Source organism: Chlorocebus sabaeus, chromosome 22, assembly GCF_047675955.1.
Source record: "Chlorocebus sabaeus isolate Y175 chromosome 22, mChlSab1.0.hap1, whole genome shotgun sequence".
In the NCBI taxonomy this organism is placed as follows: Eukaryota; Metazoa; Chordata; class Mammalia; order Primates; family Cercopithecidae; genus Chlorocebus; species Chlorocebus sabaeus.
Genome location: NC_132925.1, coordinates 2,535,671 through 2,561,044, shown reverse-complemented (window position 1 = coordinate 2,561,044; position 25,374 = coordinate 2,535,671).

Sequence of the window (25,374 nt, the reverse complement as noted above, 5' to 3'; positions counted from 1 at the left end):
GACTATACATTCCAAAGCAGTCTAGAAATTCAACCCAATCCCAGTAAAAATACAAACATTATTATTCCCAGAATTAGCAAGAACAAACTGAAAATTTGTATAGACCCCAAAGGAGCATGAATAGTCAAAGTAATCCTGAGGAAAAGGAGAGAACAAAGCTGGAAGCATCACACTACCTGACATCAAAATACACTGCAAGACTGTGGAAACCCAAACATCACGACATTGGCCTGAAAACAGATGCATAGACCAATGACCAATGGAACAGAAGAGAGAGTCTAGAAAGATTCAAGTACTTACAGCCTACTGATGTTTGACAAAGGTGCCAAAAACATGCAGTAGGGAGAAACTACTCTCTTTCATCAGAGGTACTGGGAAAATTGTATAGATTCATATTCAGAAGAACGAAATTAGACCCTTATCTCTCCCCATATACAAAATCAACTCAAAATAGATAAGAGACTTAAATGTAAGACTCAAAGCTATAAAACTACTAGAAAAAAATAGGAAAAATACTTTAAAGATATTAGCTTAGGTAAAGATTTTATGGCTAAGACCTCAAAAGCACAAACAACTATAACAAAAATAGATAAATGTGACTGTACTAAACTAAAAAGCTTCTACACAGCAAAGGAAACAATCTACAGATGAAGAGGCAACCTATGGAATGGGAGAAAATATTTGCTAAGTCTTCATCCAACATGGGATTAATAAAAATATACAAGGAACTCAAACTTCTCAATGATAGAAAACCAAATAATCCTGTTAGAAGTGGGCTATGGATATGAACAGATGATGCTCAAAAGAAGACATACAAAGAGCCAACAGTTAATATGAAAAAATGCTCAGTATCACTAATCGTCTTGGAAATGCAAATCAAAACCACAGTGAGATATTCTGACTAACCTCTTAGAATGGCTGTATTCAAAAAGACAAAGAAAGAAAGGAGAAAGAGAGAGAGAGAGAAAGGGAGGGAGGGAGGGAAGGAAGGAAGAAAGGAAAGAAGGAAGGAAAGAGAAAGAAGGAGGGAGAAACAGATGCTGGTGAAGATGTGGAGAAAGGAAACTCTTTTACACTGTTGATTGGAATACACATTAGTACAGCCACTACGGAAAATAGTGTGGTATGGTGATTTATCAGAAAACTAAAAATGGAGCTACAATTCAATCCAGCATCTCCACTGCTGGGTATGTATTCAGAGGAAAAAACATCTGTGTATCAAAGAAATACCTGAACTCACATGTTCAACACAGTACTATTCACAGTAGCCAAGATTTGGAATCAACCTAAGTCCTCATTGATGGATGAATGGATAAAGAAAATGTGATATACACACAATAGAATACTATTTGGCCATAAAAATAACAAAATCTTACCATTTTAAGCAACATGGATGGAACTGGAAGTCATTATGGTGAGTGAAACAATCCAGGTACAGAATGACAAATACATTTTCTCGGTCATACGCAGGAGCTAAAAAAGTTGATCTCATGCAGATGGAGAATAGTATGATAGAAACCAGAGGCTGAGAAGGGTGCTAGGTGGGGAGTGGGGTGGGTGGGTGGGTAGATAAACTGAGATTGGTTAATGGGTACAAACTCACAGTTAGATAGAAAAAAAAAGCTTCAGTATCCCATATCAGAGAAGGGCAGCTATAGTTAGCAACAATGTATTATATGTTTTGAAGCAGCTAGGAGAGAGGATTTGTAATATTACCAACACAGAGAAATGATAACTACTAAAGGGTGACCCTGATTTGATCACTGTATATACTATGCATGTAAAAAAAATACTCACATGTGCCCTGTAAATGAAATATTTTGTATCAATAATAAATACAAAAAATTAATTTTTGCTTAGGCAGAGATCAGTAAATTAACACCAACAGAATTCTAGTATTATGGTATTTTAAAATATTGTTATATAAAAGCTTGCATTAAAAATATTTTCATCATTATTTCTTTACCATATATAATTTGTAGTTTCAGGGAAATTATATAAGATATAGTTTGTAGTTACCTGTTCTACCCCTTACTTTTTTCTTTTGATGAGGTATCTGAATAGCTTTTGTTGAAGACATATTCATCCTTATTTGCCATTAAAAGGTTAATATGACATGCTAACATATGCTCTATTTTTATGGATTAAATGAAACAAAAAATTGCTAGTATATTTTCATCTCTTGAAATACTTTGTAAATACTAATGAAACAATAGAATAGTTTTTAAACATGTATCTTTAGCAAATAAATTAATATACACAGCAGTTTATTATTTGGCTATTCTATTTCTATTCATAGCCAACAGTGCTACCAATACTATGTCAGTTTTCATGCCAATACCATGTCATCTCCTAAAATCCAAATTTGTTAATAAAAATAATAAGAGAATAATTAAGAAATCCATAATTACTAGCTACTTTACTAGTAATTTACTAGTTACTTTCACTTATGCCACTTGTAAATTAAATACAGAATGCATTTATAATGGAGGAATTTTAGCTGTAAAGTATTTGAGTGTCTGCCATATGCTAGGCACTATTATTAGGCATTACAGATACAAAAGTGATCAGATGGTGACCTGTCTTGTAAGGCTTACATTTACTTGAAGGAAGAAAAATAATAAACTTATAGGTACGTACCTGTGTACCATGTAGAAGATAATGAAGAATAATATTGTAAAACATGACAGGAGAAGCTGTTGGAAAAGTCTTTTCTAAGAAGGTGACAGTTGAATTAAGACCATAATGTTGGCATAGAATGAGCAATGTGAAGTTTTGGAGAGAAAGCAATAGACCAAGAAGTACAACTGTCCTGAGGTGACAATGAATTCTATATGCTGGAAAAACAAAAGAAGGCCAAGTGCAGTGACTCACACCTTTAATTCCAACAGTTTGGGAGGCTGAGATGGGAGGATCACTTGAGTCCAGGAGGTTGAGGCTGAGGCTGCAGTGAGCTGTGATAGCACCATTATACTCTAGACTGGGCAATAAAGTCAAACCCTGTCTCAAAAAAAAAAAAAAAAAAAAAAAAGGAAAAGAAAGAAGAGAAAGAAAAACAAAAGAAAAAAGTCAGTTCGTCTACCCTAGAAAGAATCTGAGAGAAAGGAAAAAATTGAAGTTGGAGAGAGAGAGAAGGGCAAGATAATACCAGACCTTAGATCATATGAGGAATTTCAATTTCATTATATATATGATGGAAAGCCTTTGAAGGAATTTTTATCAAGCATGGGAATTTTATGTGAATCCAGTAGTCATGTGCTAGCCATACATTTCAGAGGATTTTTCAAGATCAAATATTGTTTTTAGAAGTTTGTTTTTTAAGGTTTTTTACAATCAAGAGACATTTTATCACGAACCCATTCCTCTTTACATAGCTTTGATTGGGCTCGACCAATAATGAAAAGAGGGAAGATTACATCAACTGATGCAGCTTTAATCCTTGTCCAGTTATGCAAAATTTAAATAAATAAGTCAAAATAGGAGCTTTAACGTGATGATTTCTGTGATTTTTGTCAAAGTATGCTGACACATGTGAAAACCTGGTGTTGAATCATTTTAGATTAATGGAAAGAACGTTGGCTATACACAGATGAGATGCAGCTAGAATGGACTTCAGGCTCTCCCTATTACCGAATTTGTGGTTTTAGGAAATTGCTTACTGGTCTGAGTAGTTGCTTTTTCATGCAGTAATAATCTTTATATCCTATTGTAAAGATTTTTTAAAACTGTACACAAACACCAAAAGTGTTTGTATAATACCAGATCCATGTCATCCTAAATACCAAACAGAGGCAGTCTCTCTAGAAAATAATATTTATTAAAGAATAAGGTATAGAGACAGGAATATGCATGTCATAGTAAAGTATGTGTGTATTCAGGGAGGTAGAGGAAGACAAAGGATTTTAAAAGAAAAATGAGGAGGATTACATAATTGTTTTGAAATGAGTACCCTTGGCGACCAAGATCAAAAACAAGGGTGACGGCAGCCTGAGTCTGGACAGGCAGTTGCTCCGCAGACGCCTTGGCAGAACTATTTTTTGTGTAAAGTTGTGATGGCCTTCGTGCTATGTTTGTGGGTTTTGCAGTCTTTTGTGATAGTTTTTGTTTTCAGGAATACAAGCATGAGAAACCTCTTTTCTTAGACTTCCCTGGTCCTGTGTGTCAGGGTTTTTGTTTTGTTTTTAACGTAAGTGACTCCATTTTCATTTTGACTATTTCCACACTCATAATAGGTACTCAAAGTCTCTGAAACTAGGCTCTGAAATTTCAGAAACTTTTATGGCTGGAAGCATAGATCAACATTGAAGCTTGCAGTTTTTCTCCATTTCTCTCTATTGATTGATGCATAATGATTCTTTGAAAGACAGATTATACATTGTTTTAGGGGAAAATACTTAATTGTTTCCTTGGTCTGGTAGAGGAACAGCAAAATTCCAAATTTAGCATGAGAGTTTCAAGACAATCTGTATCAGCTTTACTGTGGTAGGAAACAATCCAAAAATCTCAGTGATTTTTAAGAGCCAGTTCTGCTTTGCACTCATGTTATATAAAGGCTAAGCCTCTGCTCCAGGCTACAGAAGGACTAAGATTCCAGTCCACATATTTTCTCCTTCTAAAACCTGATCTCATTCTTCAAATTTTTATGTGGCAAACATCTGCTCACATTTCATTGGCTCATGGCATGTCCAGATACAAGTCAGTAGGGTCAGAATATTATCCTCCCACCGGGAAGGAGGGAGTGGATATTTGAAATCTACTGTAATCAACCTGTTTAGTCACAAGTATTTACTTTCCTCCTTTTTGCATTTCACATACACCCACACCCTCCCCAAAGAGAAATTTCCAAAGCCACATTCAGTCACATCAAGCTCTCTTTCTGTGATTTTATGAAAGACGCCCTCTGCATCAGGAATCAGAATCCAGGACTCCATGACCCAAAGCAAAATGGTTTGCCTCCTCCCATTCCAGCCCTCACATTTAATGATGGAACAGAGAGAGAGTAACAGCATAAAGTCCTCCCTTTCGTAGAGAAAGAATGGAAAGTACGTAGCAGTCACTGATTCCTAGCCATGCAAATTGTCCCTCTGGGAAACCTTGTATGTGTCCCTCACCTTGGAAGTGTACGATATTTCTAAAGAGACGCTGGTGTTCTTGAGAGTGGATCTCCATATTCCTTGGTTTTACCCTATAGGAGTTTTTAATATTATTTCCGTCGGCTGCGTCGTGAGGTCTTTACAGATTTAGCTGGTGTCTAATGCTCCTTCTTGTCTGAAGAAATCTGAATACTAAATGTCATTTTATATCTCAAACAGCCACAGCCTTTCATTGCTGTGGTTTATTTGACTATTTGATTCCAGTCAGATTAGCATCCCAGGAGCCCATCTGCAGCCTCTGTGGGACTACCTCTTTCTAAAGGTAATTATACGTATTATAGGTATTTGGAATGTTTCATGCTTCTGGGTGACCACATTCTTTGTCTTTTTTTGCTCAACTATTCCAACTAAAAGGATTTCCTGGGGACCGCCTTAATTCAGTTAGAGGCTTTAACAAAGGCTGTGCAGATTTCACCCTTGATTTGGTCTTTACTCAAAGAGTGAACGTAAACCAGCCTTAATTGCTCCGGAGATGAATATTTGCATCTTTCGACAGTGAGAATTTTGAAATACCTCGATTCTTTTCTCTTCCTTTTACTCCTTCAGGAAAAATGATCGATTCCTTCCAAAAATACCCCTGTCTCACCATGCTTTGTGTAATGCAGCAAATGACAACCAAGGCACATTAACAGCGCTGAATTTTGCAAATCCCTTCCCTAAAGCCGCACATTTATTACATACATCATTTACCATTCAAGTTGTTTATTGCATATTATGACTTGCTGTTGCCTGCTACGAGTTATCATTTTTCCAGACTGCCATCTCCGTTTTCCCAGTACAGGCCCCGGGCCCGAAGCCCAAGCCACATATTTGAGAGAGTTTTTGTTATGGTAGTGCCCTATTTTTAGGTATCAATTTTTGTATTTGTCAGTTTTCCAGAGATAATAAAAAATTCCAAAATCTCACGGGCTTATCACTCAAACATTTTTTTTTTTTTCTATTCACATTAATTATCCTGACTACTTTACTTCGGTGGTTGTTGTCTCTATTCAGCTCAGAGCCAGGACTCGGGATGCAGAAGCCCCTATATGCAGGACACACCAGCTCTCTTTTAGGAAGGAAAGATGAGAGAGTTGGTAGCAACTTTGATATTTAAGCTTCTGCTGGAAAGCAGCTTACATTATCTCTGCTCACATACATTGGCCTAAGACTATGAAGTGGTAAATCCAAATTCAAGGGCCTGAGGAGGTATTCTACTACAGAAAGAATAGAAATGAATTTTTACATGCAATATACAATCTGACATGAAAACTAGGTTGATCTGCATTTCATATCACCTCTAAAAAATACAAATTATTTTTATTATGAACAGAGATGCCTTTCCAGAGATTAATTAAAATGTCACATGCAGTTGAAACAAGTTAAAATCATAAGAGCTAACATGTACTATCTTTTCTAAATTCTAGGACAGTTTTAGAAATTTATAGGTATTATTTCACTGATGAGTTAGGCATTATTATATCTATTGTACAAAAGCAGAGGAACAGGCTCTGAGTGATTTAGTGACTTACCCTCCGTGTTACAGTCAGTTAGAAGAAGACAGAATGTAGACCTAGGTGTGTCTGACAACAGAAACCATATTTTTCACTACTATGCAACTATGCCTGTCAAAGTCACACCCATCCAAAATGGGTTTCAGTTGGAAAACTGCTGTAAAAACAACTATAATATGAATAATTTTGATAAAACAGGCCATAAAAACTAATATTGTAATCTTAAGATATGTCTACAAATCATGAATTGAAAAAGAAAAAAATGGTTAGAGTGTTTTGGTCTGGATTAACAGGCTTACACATCTGTAAAACTCCTATCAGTTGGAAAATGGCACATGTATAGTAAATAGCTATTTTTATATAGCTATAAATCCAAATTATCTGCAGTTTGCAAAATGGTGTTTAGACCAAGAAAGAAAAAATAAGAAAAGAAAGACATTGAATCACAGCAATATTTTTCAATAAAATTGCCAGATTAGTATTTCCTTCTGGTCATTATTGCCTGAAACATTTGTTTCTACATTTAATATCTATTTTTTTTTATAGAAAGCAATCGTTTAATTAATAAAGTAGGTCTTTTAAAGAGACAGCATAATCTGTTTTGATTCTTTTATTCCTGGGTAAAATCTTGGATACATGTCATTTTCACTGCTCTCAATTTCTATTTGTATATTTCAGTCTATTCTAAGTGAAAGCAAGCACTTAAAGGCACTATCAAATTGAAGACAGACCCTCAGGAAAAGTGGTCTCATTCACATGCAGCTTATAGTGCTTTTTGTAAGAACATGTTTGACTTTGCACTTTTCCTTGGTAGCAAATGGAAACAGAATAAATGTAGTGTGCAGAATTCAGTTGACAGCTTAAAAACCCTAATAGCATTTGGGTCCTTTTTATGTTATATATTCCTAACAATGCAAATTTTCTGGGGAGTAAAATCTCTGGTATTTTAACGAAAGGCATTTGCATGATTTCAGATTTCAGAAAAAAGTTCCTGTGACATATCCAGAATATAGCAAAGATATTTTAAAATAAAAGATTACATATTTATTTCTCATTCAATTAAATTCAGGTAACAATTGATTATTTGGAAATGTACATGTGAAAGGTGAAAAGAATAGCTTTTTTAAAAAATAAAGTATCTCTGACCTATTGGATGGAAAATTACTTAGGGATTTTATAAGAAAATAATACATGATGACATTTTCTTTGTTAAAGATAGACATATAAAACATTTTGTATATAAACAATTAAAGCTAAAAAAGAATGTCTATTTTAAAATACAGAACACAATTACAAATGAACTTTAGCTTTCTGTTGTGAAATAGTTACAAGAATAAGTTCAAGCTCACTATAAATTCCAGTTCTCATCTACAGTATATGATGCAAAGACATTGACATGAAATCATGTCAACAATTATATGTAAATGTCTCCTCATGAGCTTAATTGAAAGCAGACATCATTATACGCAGGCACTTCGACTTGTCTGTGACTGCACATGAAATCTTGGCTTTGAGTACCTTAAAATCACCACTTGATGATGCAACCAACTCAGTGCCCTTATCAATCTCAGGGTTTATATGAGAATTTTTTTGAGCAATGGTTTTTGGATCCGTAAAAGTTGAGTGCAGTCACATAAATATTCTTGGCTTCCTCTGGAAGATGTCTATTAATTTTAAAGAAAAATGACTGATGTTTTTTAAGTGAACACTAGTAATCACAAAAGCAACTTTGGTTTTGGAGCTACCTTAATTCCTCTGTGGACTGGAATTGGAGAAGGGGAGACATCAGTGTTTTGTTTGTAAATAATAAAATAGTCTTTACTTTTGGAGAACTGATAGTAATTTCATCAGTTCTAATATCTTTCATCAACTTCCTTTTACTCTCAAAAGTTGCTGGTTACACACCTGATTTTGAACACTTTATTACAGAGACTGGCATAGATTATTTTCTCAACCATACTATTTTGCCTCAAGTTTATTTCAATCTTATCAGCATTGTCAAATTCTGGTTCTCTTTGATTATGTGCATTCATAATGATTCCACTATTATGGAATTATATGATCCTGTAAATGTGAGTGAGGTATGGAAGTATTTTGAACCATTGCAAATAGTTGCCATAATATGTCCCCAGAGATGGCAATTTTGAGTTATAAAAAACAAATAATTTTGGCATTAAATGTGCTTTTTAAAACCTTCTGGATATTATTTTAAATTCACATGAAGTTATAATTATACAAACAGAGAGATTCTGTGCACCTCTTACTCAGTTTCCCTCACAATATCAGCTTGCAAAATTATAGTACAGTATTACAACCAGAATATCAACATTTGTATAATCTACCAATTTTTTTGATTTCTCCAATTTTACTTGTATGTGTTTGTCTTTTTCATTCTGTGAGCAATTTTATCACACATGTGAGTCCATGTATCCACCACCACAGTCAAAATACAGAATTGTTCATTGCCAAAAGGATTCTTCCTGTTACTCTTTGAAAACCAAACATCTTGTCCCCATCCACCCCCTCCCTTAACCCTTGGCAACCACTATCAATTCTCCATTGCTATAATTTTGTCATTTCAAAACTATGATATAAATGGAATCAGCAAGTAGGAACAGTTTTATTTCTTTCTAATCTGAATGCTTTTTATTTATTGTTGTGGCCTTGTTTCAATGACTAGAACTTTCAATACTATTTTTTAATAAAAGTACTGAAAGAAGACATTCTTTCCTTGTTCTGATCATAAAGAAAATGCATTCAATGTTTTAAACCTTATACTATATTAGTAAGGGTTCTAAAGAGAAACAGAACCAATAGAATATATATATATATCTCCTCTGGGTATGAATATGTGTTACCATATATTTATATATTATGTTTATTATATTGAATATTTATATGTTATTTTATATTAGGCAAATTTATATTTATATATTTAATGATTTGTATATTATTTATATTTAATAATTTATATATTATTTATATTTATATATTTAATAATTTATATATTATATATTACTTGTGTATTTGTATAATACATAATATATAATGAGACTTATTATAAGGAATTGGCTCATGTAATTATGGAGGCTGAGAAGTCCTGTAATTTGCTGTCTGCAGATCGGAGACACAGCAGAGCCTGTGTTGTAGCTTGAAGGCCTGAGAGCCAGAGAACTAACAGCATAGATTCCAGCCTGAGTCTAAAAATCTGAGAACCAGGAGCACCAAGAGCAGGAGATCAGTGTCCCAGTTCAAACAGACAGAGGGAGAGTGAACCCAATCTTTCTCTACCTTTTTGTTCTATTTGGACCCTCAATACATTGAACAATCTGCATCCACACTGAGGAGTTCTATTTGCTTTATTCAGTTTACAAATTCAAATGCTGATATCTTCCGTAACCACTCTCACAGACATATCCAGAATTAACGTTTAACCAAATACCTGGCATCCTGCGGCCTAGTCAAGTTGACCCAAAATTAATCATCGTATTTACCATTAAGTCTCATGTTCGCTGTGGGTTTTTCATGTACGCCCATTATCAGGCTAAGCAAATTTTCTTCTATTGCTAGTTTTTCGAGTAATTTTATGAAGAAAACAATGTTGAGTGTGTCAAATGGCTTTTCTGCATCTTTTGGGATCATCATGTATTTAGGTATTGATGTGGTACATTAATTGGCTTTTGTTCCACAAACCTTGTATTTTGGGGATAATTCTCACTTGGTCAAGAGATATAATCCTTTTTATATGCTAAAATTGGTTTGCTAGCATTTTGTTGAAACTTGTAGATCTAATTTATTGAAAGCTATTGGTCTGCAGATTTCTTTCTCCGTCTTATCTTTGTTTTGGTATCAAGGTAACAATAGTCTCATAAAATGAATTAGAAAGTATTCACTCTTCTTCTGTTTTCTATAGCATATTGTGTAAAATTGGTGTTAATTCCTCTTCAGAGCTTGGTAAAATTCTCCAGGGAAGCTATCTAGGCCTTAAGATTTTTTTGGAGGTAACTTTCACATTATAAAATTAAATGCATGGTTATAAGATGATTCAGGTTATTAATTTTACCCTCAGAAAGTATAGTCTGTGGTTTTTAGGCAATTGGTCTAGTTCTTTTATTTCTTTTAACTTTAATTTTGGAATGTAAAGTTGTTTGCTGTTTTCCACTATTATCCTTTTATGGATACAGGATCTATAGTGATAGATTGTTTCATTCATTATGCATTGATTTGTGTCTGCTCTCTTTTTATCTTGTCAGTCATGATAGAGGTTTGTCAATTTTTCTAACTTTTAAAAATAAGAACTAGCTCTTAATTTCACTGATTTTTATAACTACTTCTGCTTGTTTTTGATTAATGTTAACATAATATAACATTTTCCATCCTTCTCGTTTTATACTACCTGTGTCCTTGTGTTCAAAGTGAGTTTCTTTTAGACAGTATAAAGTTGGGTCATGGTTTTTTTAATCCCTCGTGCCAATCTTTTTTAACTGGTATATAAGTAATTCATATTTAAAGTAATGATTGAAATGTTAGTGTCTAAGGCTGCTGTTTTATTTATTTTCACTTATTTTCTCTTTCCTATTTCTGTTTCTCTTTTTTTATATACATGTGGGCTATTCATATTTTTTGGTAGGATTTTATTTTTTTAACCTTGTTTTTAGTATATCATTTTGCAAATTTTTCATAGTGGTTGCTCTGTGTAGTATAAAATGTATAATTTAATACAGCCTACTTGCCTTAATGCTTTATTGAGTCACTATTAAAATTTTACTTCCACTTTGGTTCCTTTAGCCTCCACCACTGAAATATAATTTTTTCCAATATTTCTGTTAACAGGCTTGTGTACCACCTATTTATACAGTATAACATATGGTATTTTAATTTTTGCTTCAACCATCAAATATTGTTTTAGAAACTCATGAGAGAAAGGAGAGTCTAATGTGTTTATTCCTATTGTTACTTATTCTGTTATTCTTCTTTTCATTCTGTAGTTCCAAGCATTCTTCTGCTATCACTTCTTGCCTGTTTAAACAGCTTCCTATAGCTATTCTTTCAAGGTAGGTCTGCTAGTGACAAATTCTCTTGGCTCTTATTTGTCTGAGAATGTCTTTATTTCCTTTATATGGCTAAAGGAAAAATTTTTTAGATATAGAATTTGTGGTTGGTTGACAATTTTTTTTTTCCTTTCACCACTTGAAAAATACTATGCCAGTTTATCTGGCCTCCAAGGTTTCAGATGAGAAATACACTGTTACTGGAGTTGGTGTTCTCCTAAAAGTTATGCATTATTTCTATCTGGTATCTTTTAAGACTTTTCCTTTTATTTTAGTTTTCAAAAGTTTAATTATAATATGTCTTGGAAGAGATTTATTTGTGTTGATCCTACTCAGATTTCACTCAGCTTCTTGAATTTGCAAGATTGCCTTTTGCACAATTTATAGAGATTTCAGCTGTTACTTTTTGTGTAGTCTATTAGTCCCACATTTTCTTCTCCACTTCTGAGACTCCGATGATATAAATGCTAGATTTTTGCCTTTGGTTTTGTCTCACAGTTCCTGATATTCTGCTTATTTTCTTTTTACCTTATTTTCTTTTTGTTGTTCAAATTGAGTAAATATTTTTTTTTCTCAAATACATTGATTCTATCGTTTGTCACTCTACAATTGGTGTATATAGCAATTTTAAACAATTGTTATTGTATTTTTCAGTCATATATTTTTCACCTGGTTCTTTTTTTATAATTTACATTTTTTGATGGGTTTTTTTTTTTTCATTTGTTGCAAGAGAATTGATAATAATGTTAAAGTTGCTTTGACTTCTTTGTCACACAGTGCTACTATCTGATTCATGTCAGTCATGGTTGATTCTTTTATCATTCAAGCTGTGATCTCACTGATTCATGAACTGACCTATGATGTTCAGTTGCATCCTTGAGATACTGCATATTATGTTAGGAGATACTTGTTCCTGTTCTAATCTTCTTTGTTAGCAGGCAGTCAGCCTCTTTAGGTTCAATGTGTAGTAACTAGCCTACTTTTGTTGGCTGTATCCCAATGACAGTTTAGGTTTCTGAGTCCTTGTAATTCTATACTTGTCTAAATCATTCTGGCTTATGTGAACTCTTGCTGGATCACTGGTGGTGCTGTTTCTGGGAGCAGAATGTGCTCGTCTAGGCTGTTCAGTGATAGATAGGATAAGGGGTATCCAGACATACAGGACTGAGAATGTTTCTCCTGGCCTGTTCTCTGGTCACTACGTGCTATTGGATTTTTCACTCTATCTGCTAGTTTTATCCAGAGAGGCAAGCATCGACATGAGCCATCTTCTGTCACTGGCTGGAGGACAAGAACAGGTAGGGTATGCACATTGCACTGTCACTGGTTAGAGAGCTGGAGGACCCCAGGCCTAGATGACCTTCTGTTGCTGAGTGGAAGCCTGGGAGATCATAGGCCTGTTGGTACCAGCAGTGTGGATGGAGTGGTCTGCCTATTGCCTGTGTCTGTGGATTATCGGGTGGTCAGCCACGTTGCAATCCGCTCTTGGTACCACAGACAAATTGGGCTACTGCCACCACTGGGCATGGGTCCTCTGCTGAGCATCTGCCAGATTTTCCCTTTCCCAAAATGAGGGTTTTCTTCTCCCCCACCACCATTCCTTTTGATAGTTCTACAGTGTAGCTCCCTTCAGCACCTTGTCTGAGATTTATGGCAGGTAAAAGGAAAACCCAGAGAACCCACCAGTATGTCTTTCTTCAAGTCCTTATGACACTTTTACTTTCTACCTTTCAGTGTCCTTTTGTGATTATTATTTAATTAATTCTACCTGTCAGTGTCCTTTTGTGATTATTATTTAATTAATTCTACCTTTCAGTGTCCTTTTGTGATTATTATTTAATTAATTTTACCTTTCAGTGTCTTTTTGTGATTGTTATTTAATTAATTCCTAGATGGGAGACCATTGTTTTGGACTGAGTTCCTGCTGTAGACCCTAAAAGACCAGACTAAACCAAAATGAGGTCACTCATGCTAAATGCCACTTAATGAAGCTGAAACTTTTAAGGAAATGGATAGATCCAAAACAGATCTTTTTTAACCCTTACAAAAAAGTAGCCTGAAATAATTAAATATTAGCCAATCAGTTTTATTTTTCTATTGTTCCGGGTTTTTATTTTATTGTAGTTCCTACCTTACAAAACCCACTGTTTTCTATTGTCCAGTGGGAACTCTCGTTCTATTTTGTAGAATGGAGTCTGTCTGGTTTGTGAATTGCAAACAAAAGCCAATTCGATCTGTTACTAAATTTGTTGTAACTTTGTCTTTTGACAGTGTTAAATTGTATTTAGAAAGAGAAAAATAGAAAAATGAGTCCATATCATTCCACTGCAGGACTTTTTCCTTAGTTCAGCTGAAGGTGGGTGTCCTTATGCAGGCGTGAAAATTTAAGCTCACAGACAATTTGAAGGGTGAGTAAGGCAGGGTTTTATTGGGTGAAAAGGGAAAAGAATTGGAACAGAAAACTTCCGCAAAGCCAGAATCCCTGCTGGCAAGCTTTCCGCCTTGCAGTTTGAATCTCAGATTCCATACAGGAAGAGGAGAGGCCAGGCTCCTCCTCCCTGCAAATGCGCAGACTTTTGTGGCTCCATCCCAGTGTGCATTCTTCCCACTGCACAGGTCAGCTGGAGTTTTCCAGGGACCCCTTCCCACCTGTCTGTCTCATTCCCCTCTTTAAAGAAGTACACTGAACCACCGGTAGACTAAGGATAAGGATGAAGGCAGACCTTAACTGCTCCCTGCTGACAGGGGACGCTGTTTTGGAAAATGGCAGGCAGAGCTCCCTCAGAGGCCTATCTAAGGGTTCCCAGCAGAAGGAGTCATCCTTTGAGGCTCCGGTTGCATGACAATTTGGAGTTTGATGGCCTGAAGGCAAGAAGAGACAAACCAAGTTATTAGAAAACATGTATCGAAATGAAACAAGGGGAGGGGTAAGGATAGCTCAAAAATCCCAAGGCCTTTTACCAGTTTGCACAGGGAGAGGGATGCCAAAAGCCTGATTGGTAAAAAGAAACGTTACTGTTTTGCCAGCATGGTGGGCTTCTGGGTTCGCTTCTCCTGAGCCCAATCCTAAGCCAACCAGTTTAACGTTTGGGAAATCAACTCTTTCCAGTTTGGAGGATGCATCTGAGGGCAGTGTCCCATAGTACAGAGACCCAATTGCCTATTAGTGAAGAGACAACAGAGGACGGGAAAAAAGAAAGAAGGAATTTTTCAAAAGAGTCCCAGGGGTTCAGGATGCATTCGAAAGGGGTACCGACTGAAGGTGAATGGTTACCCATGTAGAAATCGAAAGGGGTACCGACTGAAGGTGAATGGTTACCCATGTAGAAATCGAAAGGGGTACCGACTGAAGGTGAATGGTTACCCATGTAGAAATCGAAAGGGGTACCGACTGAAGGTGAATGGTTACCCATGTAGAAATCGAAAGGGGTACCGACTGAAGGTGAATGGTTACCCATGTAGAAATCGAAAGGGGTACCGACTGAAGGTGAATGGTTACCCATGTAGAAATCGAAAGGGGTACCGACTGAAGGTGAATGGTTACCCATGTAGAAATCGAAAGGGGTACCGACGGAAGGTGAATGGTTACCCATGTAGAAATCGAAAGGGGTACCGACGGAAGGTGAATGGTTACCCATGTAGAAATCGAAAGGGGTACTGATGGAAGGTGAATGGTTACCCATGTAGAAATCGAAAGGGGTACCGACTGAAGGTGAATGGTTACCCATGTAGAAATCGAAAGGGGTACCGACTGAAGGTGAATGGTTACCCATGTAGAAATCGAAAGGGGTACTGACTGAAGGTGAATGGTTACCCATGTAGAAATCGAAAGGGGTACTGACTGAAGGTGAATGGTTACCCATGTAGAAAGAGGGGAGCAGTTATTCCTGGTTCCCATCTCTTCCTCGCAAATACCTGGAGGTAGAATGGTCACCCGTCTAGAAAGAGGGAGGCAGGCATTCCTGGTTCCCTTCTCTTCTTAGAAAAAAGTGCTCTTCATAAGCATTTCAGCTTCTCATGAGTCCTGTACGTTTTTCTTTATTCCAATATCACGGTCTCCATAGTTATCAGAAGCCCATGTTTGAGAGCACCTGTCACAGTTCTATAGCTTACTATAAACCATCTTTTGAAAAAGACTAAAACAAGACAACAATTGTCTGTAAATAACAAAATGTCCAGGGTAGTTACACTTAGAAACACAATTGATAAAGAAGTTTGATAATCTCCCTGGTTTACAATAAATCAACATAACAACCATAATTATGATTCATAGCATATACTTAGACATTAGAATTTTAGAAATCCCATACGATTTTGGAATATAGGTTAGTATTATTTACCAAAATATAACCTGTAGGAGATTGAACATCATTTTGGCAATCCCATGTACCTAAACATGTCAAATAATCCTGTTTACCTCTTTTCTGGATGTTTCAGGGGTCCTCTGAAGTATCCAAAAAAGCAGGCATTAGGAGAAACAGTTTTGAAACTGAAGTATGATTTTGCGAAGATTGTTAAATATGTTCAAAGTCTGAAACACTTGATATTATCAAATAGAGTTCCAGCTTACCATAAGTTATTTATTTTGCCAAAGTGATGACTCAGAAATTTAAAGAAGCAAAAACTTTTTATAATCGTTTATGGATTTTGCCAAAGAGCAGATTAGTGCATTAAGAAAACCTTGCTATGCTTTTTTTTCAATGCTCAATTTACGGAATGATCATATAATACCTTTTTTGAATCTAGTCATTATCTTCACACAGAGAATCTCTTCTGCAGGATTAATTTCCACAATCTTTCCACCACTTGTTTGAACCTTCAGCTTTATCTTATTTAATTTAAAACAATTCTTTAACCCTCGGCAAAAATTTACATTTCCATGCCTTCTTATAACCTTTTACAAAAAACAAACAAACAAACAAAAATACATTTTATTGTTCTTACACAACTTGCATGTAAATCTGTTTCTGGTAGTCTCAATTACATGTTATAATGGTAACTCCTAGAAATTTTTAACGTTAATGTAAAACTTGGTAAGTTGTTTTAATTGTGTGCTAACTGCAGCCAACATTTGCCTTCTTCCAGAATAATTAAGGGCATGGGTAGTTCCAGTTATCCTCAGGACCTACCAATTGTGAAGCTGGTAAATTGAAAAGTTCTCAAAACCCAAAAAGTGGTTTATAACCTTAAACACTTAACAAACCTTGCATCCGACCTCCATAATTTACTTCACCTATTTATACTTTAATGACACCTGCATTTTACCAATAGTCTTTAAGTCTGTTTTTATTTCTCAAAGATTAATGTCACATGAACTGGAAGGCACCATAGCTTTTATCTTCTGTTTAAAAATATTTGATCCAAGCGTTTGTCTTTCCTTAGGCCAAAATAATTAGAGCTCTTTAAAGACACCATACACACACATATAACTACATAGACAGAAGGAAACCCAGTCCCCATAAGATCCTTTTTCACAACCAAAACTTTACAGAGAATATAAACAGTGATCTTTATCACTCTTAGCCTAGTAAGATGTCTTCCAAAAGGAAAAAAAGACAAAACTTTAAAAGTTACCTGCCTAAGGGATATAGAGAAGGGGAAGAAAAGAAACAGTTTAAAAATGCCTGGGGAAGAATCTCTTATTCTTCTGCAACTGATTCCTCCACCAGGACAAAAGCTTAATTACTGTCTGATGTAGTAAAACCCCTTGGCTGGGGAAGGGCAAAGCTCCTGTGGCATATAGCAGGGACCACAATGTGGGGCCCTTGGGTTATGGATCACAGCCCTGGAAGGGAGGGAAGGGGAGAGGGAGCCACTGCTCACTGGTCTGTCCTGAAAAAAGGAAAGAAAAAGCCATGGAGATCAAGGCTGACCGACTTTCCTGACCCCTGGGAACAATGGGGGGGGGGGAGGTGTGGTGTCCAGTAAGCTCAGAAGTCTGAGGATGAAAAGGCTTAGAAACCACAGTGAGAGTTCCCATTTCACTCATCGTTTCTCGAGCCCCATGTTGGGTGCCAAAAAATGTTGCAGCACTTTTTCATTAATTCAGCTAAAAATGGGGGTCCTTATCACACGGCCATGAAAATGTAGGCTCACAGACAATTTGAAGGGTAAATAAGGCAGTGTTTTATTGGGTGAAAAGGGAAAAGAAGAAAAATGGGGACTGTCTGAAAAGCCAGGATCCCTGCTGGCTCGCTTCCTGCCTCGCAGTTTGAATCTCAGTTTCCACCCAGGAAGAGGAGAGGCAAGGTTCCTCCCTAGCTGCAAATGCACAAACTTCAAACTCCAGTGTGCATTTTTCCCAGTGCACAGGTGAGCTGGAGTTTTGCCAGGGAGCCCTTCCCACCTTCCTGTCTCAATTCTGTCCTAGATTTTTTTTTTACTGAACTTGGTACTCAGGAATATTTCAGTAGGTTTGGAGATGATTGACAGTCAGAATAGTAGAGGCTACCTTTTTTCCTTCCACTAATGTGGTATTAAGATCCCTGCTTAGCTTTTACCCAGCTGGGAGACCAGTCGGATGATGTAGATCTAGTAATAAGAGAGTAAAAGCAATGGAAATCAGTGAGAACACACCCTTAGACAATGTAGTCTAACACTCTTATTTTATAGATGAGGAAAATGAGATGCCTCTAAGAAGAGGTTCACTGACTTACTCCAAGTCACAACACTAAAACTGTAATTCAAGCTTTATTGAATTTATCACTAGTAATAAATGTATTACTTTATTTTCTTTTTTTCAATCAAAGAGTAAAATCTCTTTTGATACTTTCCAAGATGATTACATCTGGCTAATATTAACATATTTATCAATAACCATTTATTCAGTTATACAACAGATATTTTTGAATGTCTACTGTATTTCATGGGCATTTCTTGGTACTGAGAATACAACAATGAGCAAAAAACATGAAAATTCTTCTGTTTGTAGAACTTACATTCAAGTGGGAGGAGACAGAAACTAAAATGTAAATGGTGAAATACAACATATGTAGTTTGATAAGTAGTTTGACAAAATAAAGCAGGGAAGAGGGAGTGTCAAAGAGTTCCTGAGGGTATCGCAATTTTGTATTGGGAAATCAAAAAGTAAACCTTACTGAGGAGACATTTCAACAGAGACCTGAAACGAGTAAGAGATACATCTTTAAAAGCTGTTTGGGAGGATTTTCAATTGGTTTTTGAACACAAGGCTATTTAAAGACTGTTGCAAATTAACCATGATCAAAATACCTCAGCTCAGTTACTAAGAACACTTTTCCATGAGGAAGGATAGTTCTCAAAAATACAACCCATTGTGGCTAGAGGAAAAGCCAGAGTCTAAGTGACATCCATTAAATCATTTTATGACTGTTAACCATTTTAATATTAGATGCTGCCATTTTGGACTTTATCTTAATGCTATTGAGATTTCAGTGTTAAAATGAAAGCAAGCAGCAACTACAATAAACCTAAGTAAATAAAAATCATACCTAAGAGCAGGATCTGAAAACTACAGCTAAACAACTGGGCTGAATCTGGCCACCCTCATTATTTAAGTGCTGGCTGTTGCTACTTTCATGTTGTAACAGCAGAGCTGAGTAGTTGGCAGAGAAAGCTTACGGTTCACAAAGCCAAAAATATTAACTATCCAGACCTTTACAGAAAACATCTTCTAGCCCCTGCCTTAGAGATGAGAAAACTTCATTTAATTTCTTACTCATTAGGCCAATAAACATTTTCAATTTTATAACAAATCTATTTAATAATAATTCATATGGCAGATAATTTTATGTATCTTTCTATAAGTAACAAAGATTATCAATGGCTTAGGTATAATCATCTATAATAATACAAATTTAATTTGAAAAATTATATTTTGGAAGGCATAATTCAACAAGCATATAATATGCTCACAGAATCAAATATGCTTAAGCAGGAATCTTTATTTTTGTTTCAGCTGAGCATGGTTTTGTAAAAGATGAAATGCACAATGCACGTGGCAACAGAAACGTCAAGGGAAGGAGAAAGGGGACAGGAATTTTATGCTGCGCAGGGTGGGCAAACATACATATTCAGTAAGCTACAGGAACAGTAATTAATATTTATAAAAGAATAAATAAGTGCATGCACAATTAAACTTCATGCCCCTTCATATGTCCCATTTAAAAAATGGCAGTGTTAACATAATCCGAGTGTTGGCTGTCTGATGTCAAAAGTACACAGAGAACACAAAAGTCCTTTGGTGCATCCTTTGTAGACTTCTGTTTAGCTTGTAAGAAAGAGAGTCTAATGGCACTTAGTGAGGGAGGGGATGTAGCAGGCACGTCTGACCTCCTCTGCTGTCATGGCCAATAACTTAGTTTTCAAGGTTACTCTAGGATCCCCCTTGCCCAAGAGGGGATCCAATCAGTCAGTTGTGGGGTTTAGGATTTCATTTTTATTTCTCACTAACAAACTATACAATTATCCATTTATAGCAAACTTATCAATTCTCATTCTTACTATCAGACAGAATAAGTTGACTCCTGGAAACAGTCTGGTTACATTGTTTCCTATTTCATAACTTCATCTGGATCACCCACTCCTTCACTTCCACATCTTCATTGGCAAGAGACAAAGCTCAGGAGTTTCATCTTCTACCCAATTTTCACATCCTCCCTGGCAGAAGTAAGGAAATACCCCAGAACAGTACATGGTATTGGAAAAAATCCCTCCTCTCCCACCTCAAATATCATAGTCTCACTAGCTTTTGGAGACCCACCTAAAAATACCATTATGCCCTACAATTTTACTTGTGTCCATAACTATAAGAACCATGGTATGCTAAGGTTATTTACCAGTTTCAAATCTCTTTTTGCTCAAGACAACCCCTTTGTTACTAACTTTATCCTACATCTCTTTTCAACCCTGTACACTCTTCAACTCTAATCTTTAGAACTCATGATTTGTCATTCCCCAGATTTTCTACATCATGAAATTTTTCTCTGAAGATACTCTTGATTTTCTTGCTCACTCCTGGTAGTACTGAATCAGAAGTAAAGGAATTTGTCCTCTTGATTCTTATGGCTGCTATAGGAGAAGAAGAATAATTTTCCCATTACCCTTTCTGAGTTTTTATTTGGGACAGACACCTGTAACAAGGCACAAATCAATAAGAGAGAGAAAAAAGTAACAATAGAAGTTTATAAACATGTATACCTCATGTACACATAGGAGATATTTAGAAAAATGAGTAAATCTCACTCAGGTGGCTAAGAGTGTAGGCTTAAATACCATCTTCAACTGGAACAAAGAAATAAGGCTATTAAGAGGCCAGTGATAGAGAGGTGACCAGAAAAAAGCACAGTAAACAACAGTAAGGTTTGTTTTGCAGATTTAAGTTGGTGCCTTCTCCATTGATAGCATTATCTAGTGGCCTAGAATCATCCTTTTATTCCTAATATGGTGGTCTTGTTATGTAGATGAAACCTCACAGGTAGCAGTCCTTGGAGAGAATAAATGCTAAATATTTCTTTCAGGCTTTGAGAGGTATCAAATATTAGTTGATCTCTTCTGTATCTATACAAGGCCTCAGAGAATGCCTTACTGCATCAATGTAGATTTCCTCTACAGAAACAAATCTCCACAAAAGACAGCTTTTCAGGACTATTCTGTTTGTAGGCCTGTTTCTATGAACAGTCATCTCAAAATATGTCAAAGAAGTATATTTTAGGGTGAAACATTTTGGTTCCCTTCAATATAACATGCTCTTTCCTCCTGACATAATTTAATGATTCATGCTCCTAAGACCAACCCTTCCAGTTGGTCAATGGAACCTATTTCCTTTTTACCTACTTAATAATAAGGCCCTAGCAATTGTTCCTTTTTATTGTTATTAATCAGTTTTTCCTTACCTATGGGAGCACTTCTACCAACATAGAAACATCCTATAATTTATCTTGTTATAAGAAAGGGTCTTGGCTGGGCGTCATGGCTCACACCTATAATCCCAGCACTTTGGGAGGCTGAGATGGGTGTATCACCTGAGGCTGGGGGTTCAAGACCAGCCTGACCAACATGGAGAAACCCCATCTCTACTAAAAATACAAAATTGGCTGGGTGTGGTGGTGCATGCCTGTAATCCCAGGTACTCGGGAGGCTGGAGAATTGCTTGAACCTGGGAGGCAGAGGCTATGGTGAACCGAAATCATGCCATTGCACTCCAGCCTGGGCATCAAGAGCGAAACTCCCATCTCAAAAAAAAAAAAAAAAAAAAAAAAAGTGTCTTTTTTTTTACAGGACTTCCAGGCTCATATGCCCACTGTGTAGCACCAGACCAACACAGTGAGACAGTGAGGTTTGCAACAGAGAATGAAAGGCCACTGAGTGAGGAGATGGGAGAAATCCTCAAGCCTCAAATCTATCTCTACAAGGCGTTCTTGGTAAGAGTTTTTAAGGGGAATGATAATGGCAAGAGGCTGGAAAATTGGAGTGGTAAGAGATCAGGGTAAGGGAGACAAAATTATCGGGATGTGAAAAACTGCATTCCTCCATGAGTCAGCTCCTTTCTCAGTCCTTCATCAGTAGTTTTATTGATATGCAGTACCAAAAGGAGAAATTCAAATGCAAACCATATGATCTCACAGTGTCTTAGATTTTATCTCTAGAACAGAATAGGAACAAAGAGTCTTGTGTCAAGGGCTACGTTATCCTGGACAGTAAGCAGCAATTAGCTACAAGGTTGTGGGACAAAAGGCGAGCTGAGTTAATGATTGCTGTTGATTGTGCTGCAAGCCTAGTTGAGTTTTCTTTTTTTTCTTTCCCTAATTGATTTTGTAAAACTTTCTTCCTGATAGTTTCACTTTGATGCACATTCTCTCCAGCTACTGCCCCATTTCTGTTTCTCTTTTAGTAAAAGTTCTTGAAAGATTTTTCTACATTTAATATTTTCTTTCACCTCCAATTATTTTCAGATGCTAATAAGGCTTTTTCTCCTTTTAACCTATTGAAACAGCTCTTATGAAAATGACCAATTATTTTCATGTTGCTAAATCCAGTGATCTGTACTCAGCCACCATAGTAAGTTGGCTTATTAGCAGATTGGCTGTAGTTGATTACTTCCTCTTCATCTTTTCTCACTGGCTACTCATTGGAAGTTAGCCTTTTATTTACCCTACCTTAATTTATTTTTTCTAGATGGTTTCATTCACACCTTAAATATTCCTTAGATACCAGTGAATTCCAAATTTGTGCCTTTAGCCGAGACTTCTCTAAGTCTATATTTTCATTTCCAAATGCTTCTTAACATACGGACTTTATAACACTCAGCATCTCAAACATAATATTTCTAAAAGTCAGTTTTATTCTCCCTAAATCTACTTCTTTCTCTGTCTTCTACATCTAAAGTTAATGGTCACTCAATCCTTTGTGACTTTTTCTTCAAGCCAAAAATCTTGATTTTTATCTTTAATAATTTTGTTTCTAAGGCCTCACATGCAATCTGGAAGTAATCTTATTGTTCCTATTTTCAAATTTTTTTTAAAAAGTTCCACTCTTAGCATCCTCGTCCAAGTAACTGTCTTCTTTCTTTTGGATGATTGCAACAGCCCCTCATTCATCTCTCCTCTTGTCTTATTTCTCTTCAATCTACTTTAGACACAAAATCTAGAGTAACTATTTTAAAATAAAAGGTCAGTTTACTCTATGAGGACTGATTTGTGGCTGCTTTTGTGCACTGTATGTCTCTGTTGGAACTCTGAAAACAATAGCCCAAAAGTCTAACACTTTGGCATGCTGAGCACTTTGAACTAAAATAGGAAGGCCTTAGAGGCTGCCTTAGAATCAATGACTTCCTGATCTCTCCTGTTTCTCTTCTGCCCCTACTCAGGGATGAATTTTTCTCTGAAATTTCCTTATGTCCCTTATGACCAGACTCACCAAAGCCACAAAATTACCTTCCATATTCTTCCTGAAATTTCATTATCACAGGTAGATGACTAAGGAATGTAACTGCTTCTAGATAGACTTTGTCACAAGATCTTGTCTGTCTCTCTGGATCATTCACATTTCAAAGACAATCATTTACCAGATAATGTCTTCCTTCAAATCCATTCAGTTATGCTGGAAATCGTTTACTCCCCTTCTACAATTAGTTACAGCCCCCAGCTTTCCTCTGTTTTGATGAGATGGGGCTGTTCTCTTGACGTTGACAGCCTTCATGGGTGGGAACTGGAGTGATTCATTTCACTCAACCTGCCGCTGACCACTCCTTGAGAGAGGGAGCACGCGAGCAAGTGAGTGTGGGAGCAGGCTCTGTGCAGGCCCTGCAGCAGCATCTCTGTGCCTGCCCTCTGCACCAGGTTCTTGTCCCGTGTCCAGGAAGAATCAGGTCCCATGGACGAATTGAAGGGTAGTGTGTGCAGAGGATTTTATTGAGTGATGGCTCTCTGGGATGGAAGTTGAAAAGGGGATGGTGTGGGAAGAAGGTGATCTTTTCCTGAAGCTGCACAGTTTGGAGTTACTCATGTCTATCTGTAATTTCTGATGATCAGAAACTTGTATCCTTGACATTCAGCAGCTTGTACTCCCACTGCTCAGCACCTTGTATCTCAGACACTCAACTCCTTGTGTTGCTCTGCCAGCTGAAGTCTTTTTATGGGAACGGGATAGAGGCGTGGCAGGCCAAAAGGTAATCATTTGGGTGAAAAATGGGGTCAGCTGTTTTCACTTAGGGCCAAGGTTCCAGGCTTGAGGGTGGGGTTTAGCAAGGAACCCAGCTGTTCTGTATCACTATGAAGAAGGTATTTAAGCCTCAACTATCTGTCCCTTTTTTGAGTTTCATAGTTGTGGGACTTTTGTGTCCATGTGCACATGAATAAATTTGTATATCTTTTCTCCTGTGAATCTGTTGATTGTCAATTCATTTCAGAGGACTTAGACTCAAACCTTCAGAAGAAAAGTTTCAGCTTCACTACATCATTAATGCCAAGCACAATGTCTGGGAATAAATAAATGCGTATGCTTCCAAAGTTAGATTTTATTCCTTGGAATTTTTGGAAGTTTTGGTTAAGGGCATGTTCCTCCAAAGAATTTTGTTTTTGGTTTTTCTAAGTGTCCTTGAGTTATAACCAAATTGGAACCATTTTTAATGTTAATTTTTTAGGGTACTCCCTGGAATATGTAGATAACATAAATTCTAACTCTACAACCTAATATGAACAGCTTTATGGTTGTGGAATTCCAGCTGAGAAGTCTTTCTTTTCCATTATGAGCCCAAACCAAGACTGACAAACTTTCTTGTCACATTTTTTCCTCCTTTTCTCCCTCTTTTCCCTCTCCTTCCTTCCCTCTTTCCTTCCTTCCTTCCTTCCTTTGTCTTTCCTTCTTTTCTCTTTCTTCTTTCTTTCTTTTATTCTTTCTTTCTCCTTCCTTCCTTCCTTCCTTCCTTCCTTTCTCTTTCCTTTTCTTTCTTCTTTCTTTCTTTCATTCTTTCTCCTTCCTTCCTTCCTTTCTTTTTCTTTCTTTCTTTCTTTTTCCTTCTTTTCTCTTTCTTCTTTCTTTGTTTCTTTCTCCTTCCTTCCTTTCTTTCTTTGTCTTTCCTTCTTTTCTCTTTCTTCTTTCTTTCTTTCATTCTTTCTCCTTCCTTCCTTTCTCTCTTTCTCTCTCTCTTTCTTTCCTTCTTTTCCTTTCTTTCTCTCTCTCTTTCTCTCTCCCTTCCTT